This window comes from Pungitius pungitius, chromosome 8, assembly GCF_949316345.1.
Source record: "Pungitius pungitius chromosome 8, fPunPun2.1, whole genome shotgun sequence".
Taxonomy (NCBI): domain Eukaryota; kingdom Metazoa; phylum Chordata; class Actinopteri; order Perciformes; family Gasterosteidae; genus Pungitius; species Pungitius pungitius.
In genome coordinates, this window is record NC_084907.1 from 5,207,085 (window position 1) to 5,213,582 (window position 6,498).

The 6,498-nt window shown below is 45.4% G+C and overlaps 1 protein-coding gene across 1 annotated transcript in view; it reads right to left on the reverse strand.

Annotated features, from left to right (window-relative positions):
• The window catches only part of cbfa2t2 (CBFA2/RUNX1 partner transcriptional co-repressor 2), a 35,629-nt gene that overhangs the window by 28,010 nt on the left and 1,121 nt on the right, over positions 1 to 6,498 (reverse strand). The window lies entirely within an intron of this gene.

The following is a 6,498-nucleotide window of genomic DNA, read 5'->3' on the forward strand; positions in this document are numbered from 1 at the left end:
GGGGGTAAAGCTGGAGGACCAAGGGCCACTAATTGTTTTGATGTGGAGCACACGATTAGAGTCACCTCTTGCTGAGTCGGTTTTGACAATCGATGAAGGGAGGAGGAAACGAGTGATATTCCCAGCACGGTCAGACACCTGATTAGAAGGCAGTCGTCTATTTACCGTCATCCATTCTTGAGCAATTGTTTGAGCAACGGAGAAACAGGGCGATACATGACCCATCTAACCCAACAAATTCTAACTCATATTCGTGTTGTTTTATCAAACGGAACTGGTTCTGAGTATGGAGCCCGTTCCTGCTATAAAATATGACATACGTTCATTTAAATGCGATCCAGAGATGAGGTATCGAAGTCACCGAGATGTACGGGTAGCGCCTCTGCAGTAGCGTCTCACGAATGCTGTGTGCTGTGACACTCGGGCCACTCTCCCTGTGAAAGGGGGACGCTCTGTGGTTCGGCAGGTGCAGGCAACGTATTTGCCGCTTGCATAGACACAACAAAAGTGAAAGAGATAATGCTACTTTTGAAAGAACCTCTGTGTTCGCATGAACTAAAGGAGCACATTTCAAATAAGCAATTTTTTAAATGTATTGTTTCAACACGTAAATCCATCATTCGGTGTAACTGAAGTGTCCAGGTGCCGAGCGGTACAATGAATCAAACCAGACTGAACCTTCGGGTTGTGACAACAATGTCCCATCTAACTCATCTTGTCAACAAGCTGGGTGACAGGTTAACAAAGAGATGACTAGTCAGTTAGCAGGAGGCCGAAGTCAACCAAGGAGCCGGCTCAGACGGTGGTGGGATTTCCCCCCGGCCATTATGGTCTCTCTGCGTGACAGCTGGCCCACCCCACGCCCCCTCCCCCCCCCCAACTTCATCGCCTTTCAGCGTCTTTGTCATAGCTCCTTTAATCACACCAGCAGGACTGTTACACAGCAAATCAGCTGACCTGACCCACTGGCTGACTGGTCTAAACGTATATAACCAACTCGCTGCTAAACATTTGGCCTTTGATTCCCCTCTGGTGTTAGCAAAAAACAAAAATAGCCATAAACACAACTCCGAGGTCTTATTGCAAACCGTATTGAGAGTGTAAACCTTTGAGGGGATACATTTTTTTAATTTAATGCACCATCTCAAATATATATATATATATATATATATATATATATATATATATATTTAAAGATGTATGTGACGCAAGACAATTGTACTTTTCACTTGCAAAATGGTCATGAAACTTTGCTGTGTTTTTCTTCTCTGCATGGACTCACTCTTTCTCCCCGTCCACCGTGGACTCCCCAGCCCCAAAGAGGAACTGGCTACGCCTCCTCCCCGCTCAGTGTGCCGAGTTAATCACTGCCTTGGAGACGTAGGCCGGTGCCAACGATACCATGAAAAAGATGCCATGAATGTACGAGCCCACACATTTACCCTTTGTGAGTCCAACGCGGCTCCTCTGCCCTCTCCACTGTACAGCGGTTAACCTGACAGATTTTCAACCCCCCCCCCCCTCCCCCCCCCCCCCCAGAGGGAATGTTTCCTCGCCTTTAGTTGCTCTCTCACTTCACTGTACGGAGTCAAGAAGGGGGGCAAGTCATTAGCTGGGACTGTTTACCCTTCCTTCTCAGCAGTCACGCCATCTGCGTGAGCTCTGTGGGCTGCGTAAGGCCCGGCAGATCCAACACCTCCACAAAACCTGTTCCCTTCTATCCATTGTTTCAGTCGGCTCCATCCAATCTCATCTTGGCCCCTCCGCCGTGCCGAACTTCTTATTCCCTCTGTCGGCTTTTTGCTATTTTTACTCTCCTTGCCGATTCTCTTCATTGCTTGTTTCCGCTCTCGCCTATTTCGCACATCCCCCTCGCCCCCCCCCTCCATGCAACTGCAAGTACGTACACCCTCTGCCTCGCTCTCCCATCCTCTCCTCCTGTCATCCCCCCAACAGCTGACGGACCAGACACTGCCTGGTGGTGACACTTCACCCACGCTGACCCGAGCCAGATCGCTAGTCCATGTGGGAGCCACAGCCAGGGCCAAGGCCAGGCTTTTTCTGGTGTTGGGCATGGGGGAAGGGTCGGGGGGGGTGGGGGGGGGGGAGGTGGCGGAGGCCAGCAAGATGGCCCTATAGTCATCATAATCATTCATTGGCTGCTGGTCCTTCTGTCCTCGGCCTCCCCCTACTCCTCCTGCTTTTTTTGTCCCCCCTCATGTCGGGGGGCCACGCGACACGCGTATCAGCTGAAGCCCAGGATGGTCGGAGTCAACGGGGTCAGGCGGCAGACGCCTGGTTAATTCTCTGGGGGGGGGGGGGGGGGGGGGCTCTATCAGCTGATACAAACGGCTGCTGAAAAGGCAGAGACCAACGCACGTGCGGCATCGTCGCTGATACACAGTCGCACTACGTGGGACAGATTGTGCAGAGCGCAGATAGCGTGCGACACTATTAGCCGGAGCGGGGATCGTTTTTGGGGACCTTTGGCGTTGGCGGGGCATTGGGCATGTCAGACCAACAGATAGATTGGTATTAAATAAAGGAGGAGGGGAGATTGTAAACACATGACCAGATGGAGGGAGAGATAGCCCTATTATGTAGATCCTTCCATCCCTCAGCCCCTGTCTCCTCCCGTTCGCTTGGATCCCTCATGCATATATACCTTTACATTATTCAGTAGGCTCTAATGAGAGTAAGTGGACGGGGGGTGGGGGTTAAAACAAAATGGTCGAGGGGGCGGGTTTAGATGGCAGAAGGTGGGCCACAGGTGTAGAAGCCTGAGACCTATTCTTCTGTTTGACCTCTCATTATCACCCCAGAGTTCTCATCCATTATTATCCTGTGTCCCCGGGTGTTTAGGGAGCGTGGTGGTGTGTCTGTCTATACCGCAGTCTGTTCACTGCACATGTCATTCATATTTTGAGAATAAATTATTCCATATTTTTTAATCCGTTATCGTCTGCTCGTCTCTTTGTCTTCTGAATTCTATCCATCTGTCTTTGTGTCTTTTGACCCCAATCTCTTTCTGCCCCGTCTCATTTCGACCACATTTCCGGAAACTCTCCTAATGGCCTGGCAGGTGCTTATCAATTATATCATTTGCAGCTGCTCATCTCTCATACGACTGTCAAGTTTGAATGAAATCTTTAGAAAAAACCCTACTGTCACATCTGCATATCTCTCCTGGGTTTCCTCTCAATCTGTTTATCTTTTAGTCTGCGGTCTGCTCAGCTATCCATCCAGCAGCCTGTCCTTGACGGCCTGAAGTGGAGAGGGTCTGCTCTGTTGTTGCAGAAAAACAGGTGGGGCGGGCTAACAGTCAGAAAAAGCTTGAATGGCATACACACACACACACACACACACACGCAGACACACATGCAAGCTGCAGGCAGTCAGCCGCTCAGACACTAGCCCATATGGTGGACCTCTGGAGCTGTTGCCCTTTGCGGAGAAGGGGAGGAATGGATGCAGTGATGGTTGCAGGGTGGCAGGAGGAGGCAGAGGGAGGGGGGGGGGGGGGGGGGGGGGTTGAAATTAATCAGCAGGCCACCCCAACTGTCCACTGTCTTTTGGGAGTTGAGACATGCATATATGTGGTTGATTGAACCGGGGGGGGGGGGGGGGGGGGGGAGGACGGCAAGTGGGGGTTGGAGTGCGTTCAGTATTTTAAGTGTCTGTGTACGTTGCTGTTGGCGAACTTAACATAGGTGGTTTTCTTTTTTTATTCTGACACTTGATATCATTTATTTAAATAGATTTACAAAGACATTATTCAGCATATTTAACTTTTAAACCACTATTGCAATTACCTGAGCATCTGATAAACGCTATAAATGTTTACAAAGAAAACAATGGAGGTCTCATTTTTAATGTAAAATACAAACAGGTAAATACAAGCGTGTTTAATGTATGATGTTTTCTTGTGGCAATCGAGTTATTTGTTTCTACACCTCTGCTTATCCTCAGCATTCATTGTCATCTATATTGTGTTATATTTTTTCACTTAATTCAATCATAGCATAGTGTTGAAGAAATATTCAGATTTCCTATTTAAGTAGAACCTCACTACAAAATATTCTAATATTACAAAAAAAAGGCCTGCATTGATAATCTTAACAATTAGAACTATTTGCAACCTATTTCTAGGACTGTCCCTTTGAGAATACCATATTATACATATTGTATTAATTAATTCAAATCATTGATGCATTCATGTGTTGTAGTTGTTGTGTAGTCGAATTGCAAATAAATTTTAATATTTCATGTATAACAGTGCCTCATTACATGAAATGATCTTTCTTGTTTTGAACTCAAATGTAGCGATGTTCACAATTTATAAAATTCAATTCAAAAAAAAATATTTTTACTGTCAACATCAACTCCAAGCTCTAAATGCGTTTTTATGAGATGACATTCTATTACTTTGTGTGTGAGAGATCCTCGCAAATCCTTTCCAATATACTAAAGCTTTGAAAAAAAATATATAAATTAAAGCCTGGTGCTGTGAAAATGAGGCTGGCCACCTGTCATTCACATCACAAAGCAGTAGACTGACAGATGTACAGACAGGAGGTCAGATGGTCAAACGCTTCGTCTTAATGCTCAACATCATTAGGTAGATGCGCGGCTTAAGGCGAGCGCCGACGTTGTTGCTGAGCTGTTTGTGTTGTTCTACTCATGTGCTAAATAGTACACGTAATGTGGGAGGGAAGTGGGGGGGGGGGGTTCCTGAACAATGAGTTTACAAACAATGGTGAAAGTTTATGGGGGGGGGGTGATAAACAACCGCATTTATATCGATTCGCCATCATTGTATTTGAACCCGTCTTGCGCACATTTGAATGAGACTGTTTGAGTCTGTCAATGTTTTTTCAGGCCGCTCGGGGGCACAAAACGTCCACAGTTAGCAGTTCTTATTTTGCAAAAACCGTATCATGTATTCATGCATTCATAATTCAACCCAACCAGCTAACCATGTCCCCGCGGCAAATTAAAGTTACAAAGCCCTGTTTCGTGCAATGCAAAAAGGTCGAATAGTGCACGTTTGAAAACATACTTTCAACTCAAGAGGTTAAACGGAAAAACAAAAGTACGCTTTGTATTCTGTTCTAACATTTATTTGCAAGTGCCCTCATCATCAAATCCTAGAGAACATAACTGTTTGAGGACTGAAACAAGACCGCTGTGACTGTAACCCAAAATGAGTGTTTCTTTGAATCCTAGATGACTTGAGTTCCACGCAGAGACGCATGTATTTTTCACTGGACATATGGTTGGCTGTAATAACTGTGGTGCATTTAATCCCGGGACAGATTACTGCAGTGTGATGTAGTTTTAGTTGATGGCAGAGTAATTGTCATTTAATCTCGTCTTAAGAGATGAATCTATAAATGACATACATTAAGATCAATCTAGGTAAGAGGCATCCGCAGGGTGGAATAAATGACAATACTGCAGTCTGGATTTAGAAAAAATACTGCATTTAGTTTTTAGCATTTAGCTGTTTTTCATTTTCATTTATTTTTTGTTCTGGCATAAAAATCGATCTATTACACTTTGAATGGCACCACAACGCAATTGATGAATGCTCCTAAAATTATTTCATACAAAAAAGGAAAACATTGAATAACATTGAATAGTCTGATAAAGATATCGAATTTGTATCCGCCCTGAAGTAATGTAACCATTTAACCACTAGAGGGAAACAAAAGATTTTGGAAAAAGCCTGCGTTGAGCAGGACGTTCAGCTCATCTGTGCATTATCAATGAATACATTAAGTACAGCTCAGGGAACCAAAAACTACATCTCAGTATAAGTAGAAAATTCTAAACTGCAGCAGTTTGGATAGGAGCACAGTGTATCCGATTCGCTGCGTTACAAGAGAGGTTTAGTGAATAGAGGAGCAGCGTTTAAACCGTTTTCAGCCAAAATGTCCCCAACTCGTTTTTCATCTCAGAAGCAATAGCCCGTGTGTTTTCTAAAATTGGATGCTGGAACTTCTTTGCTTTTTCACCTGCTGCGAAGCAGATGCATCACGGGCGGCCACACGCGCAGCTGAAGGGCTGCAGGCGGATGACTTGCAGATCCACTACGAGAGCATGGGGAATGTGGGCTGCTTCATCAGCTTGTTTCACTGGCTCATACATATGTTTAATGTCTACTTTGTGCAATTAAGTGCACCTCTGCTGAGTCACCAAAGCGGTGGAGTACTTTGCCAAGATGAGCTGGAGTCAAGACCGAATGGATTTGTCATTACTGCTGAAATATGGCTCACTAAACTGAAAGGTTACAACTATCAAGTAGTGGATTTAAAATAAATGGAATTGCTTGGTGGATCAGACTGATGAAAGCTGGAAGAAAATCAAGGAAATACAAAGCTCTGCCTCGTGTGTAGGCCTTTATGCACGTATCCCTCAGATGGATGAATATATAGCTCTGATGTGCACTAAGGAGCCCTCCATGCCTCAGCCCGCAATGATCATGGTCCGTAGACG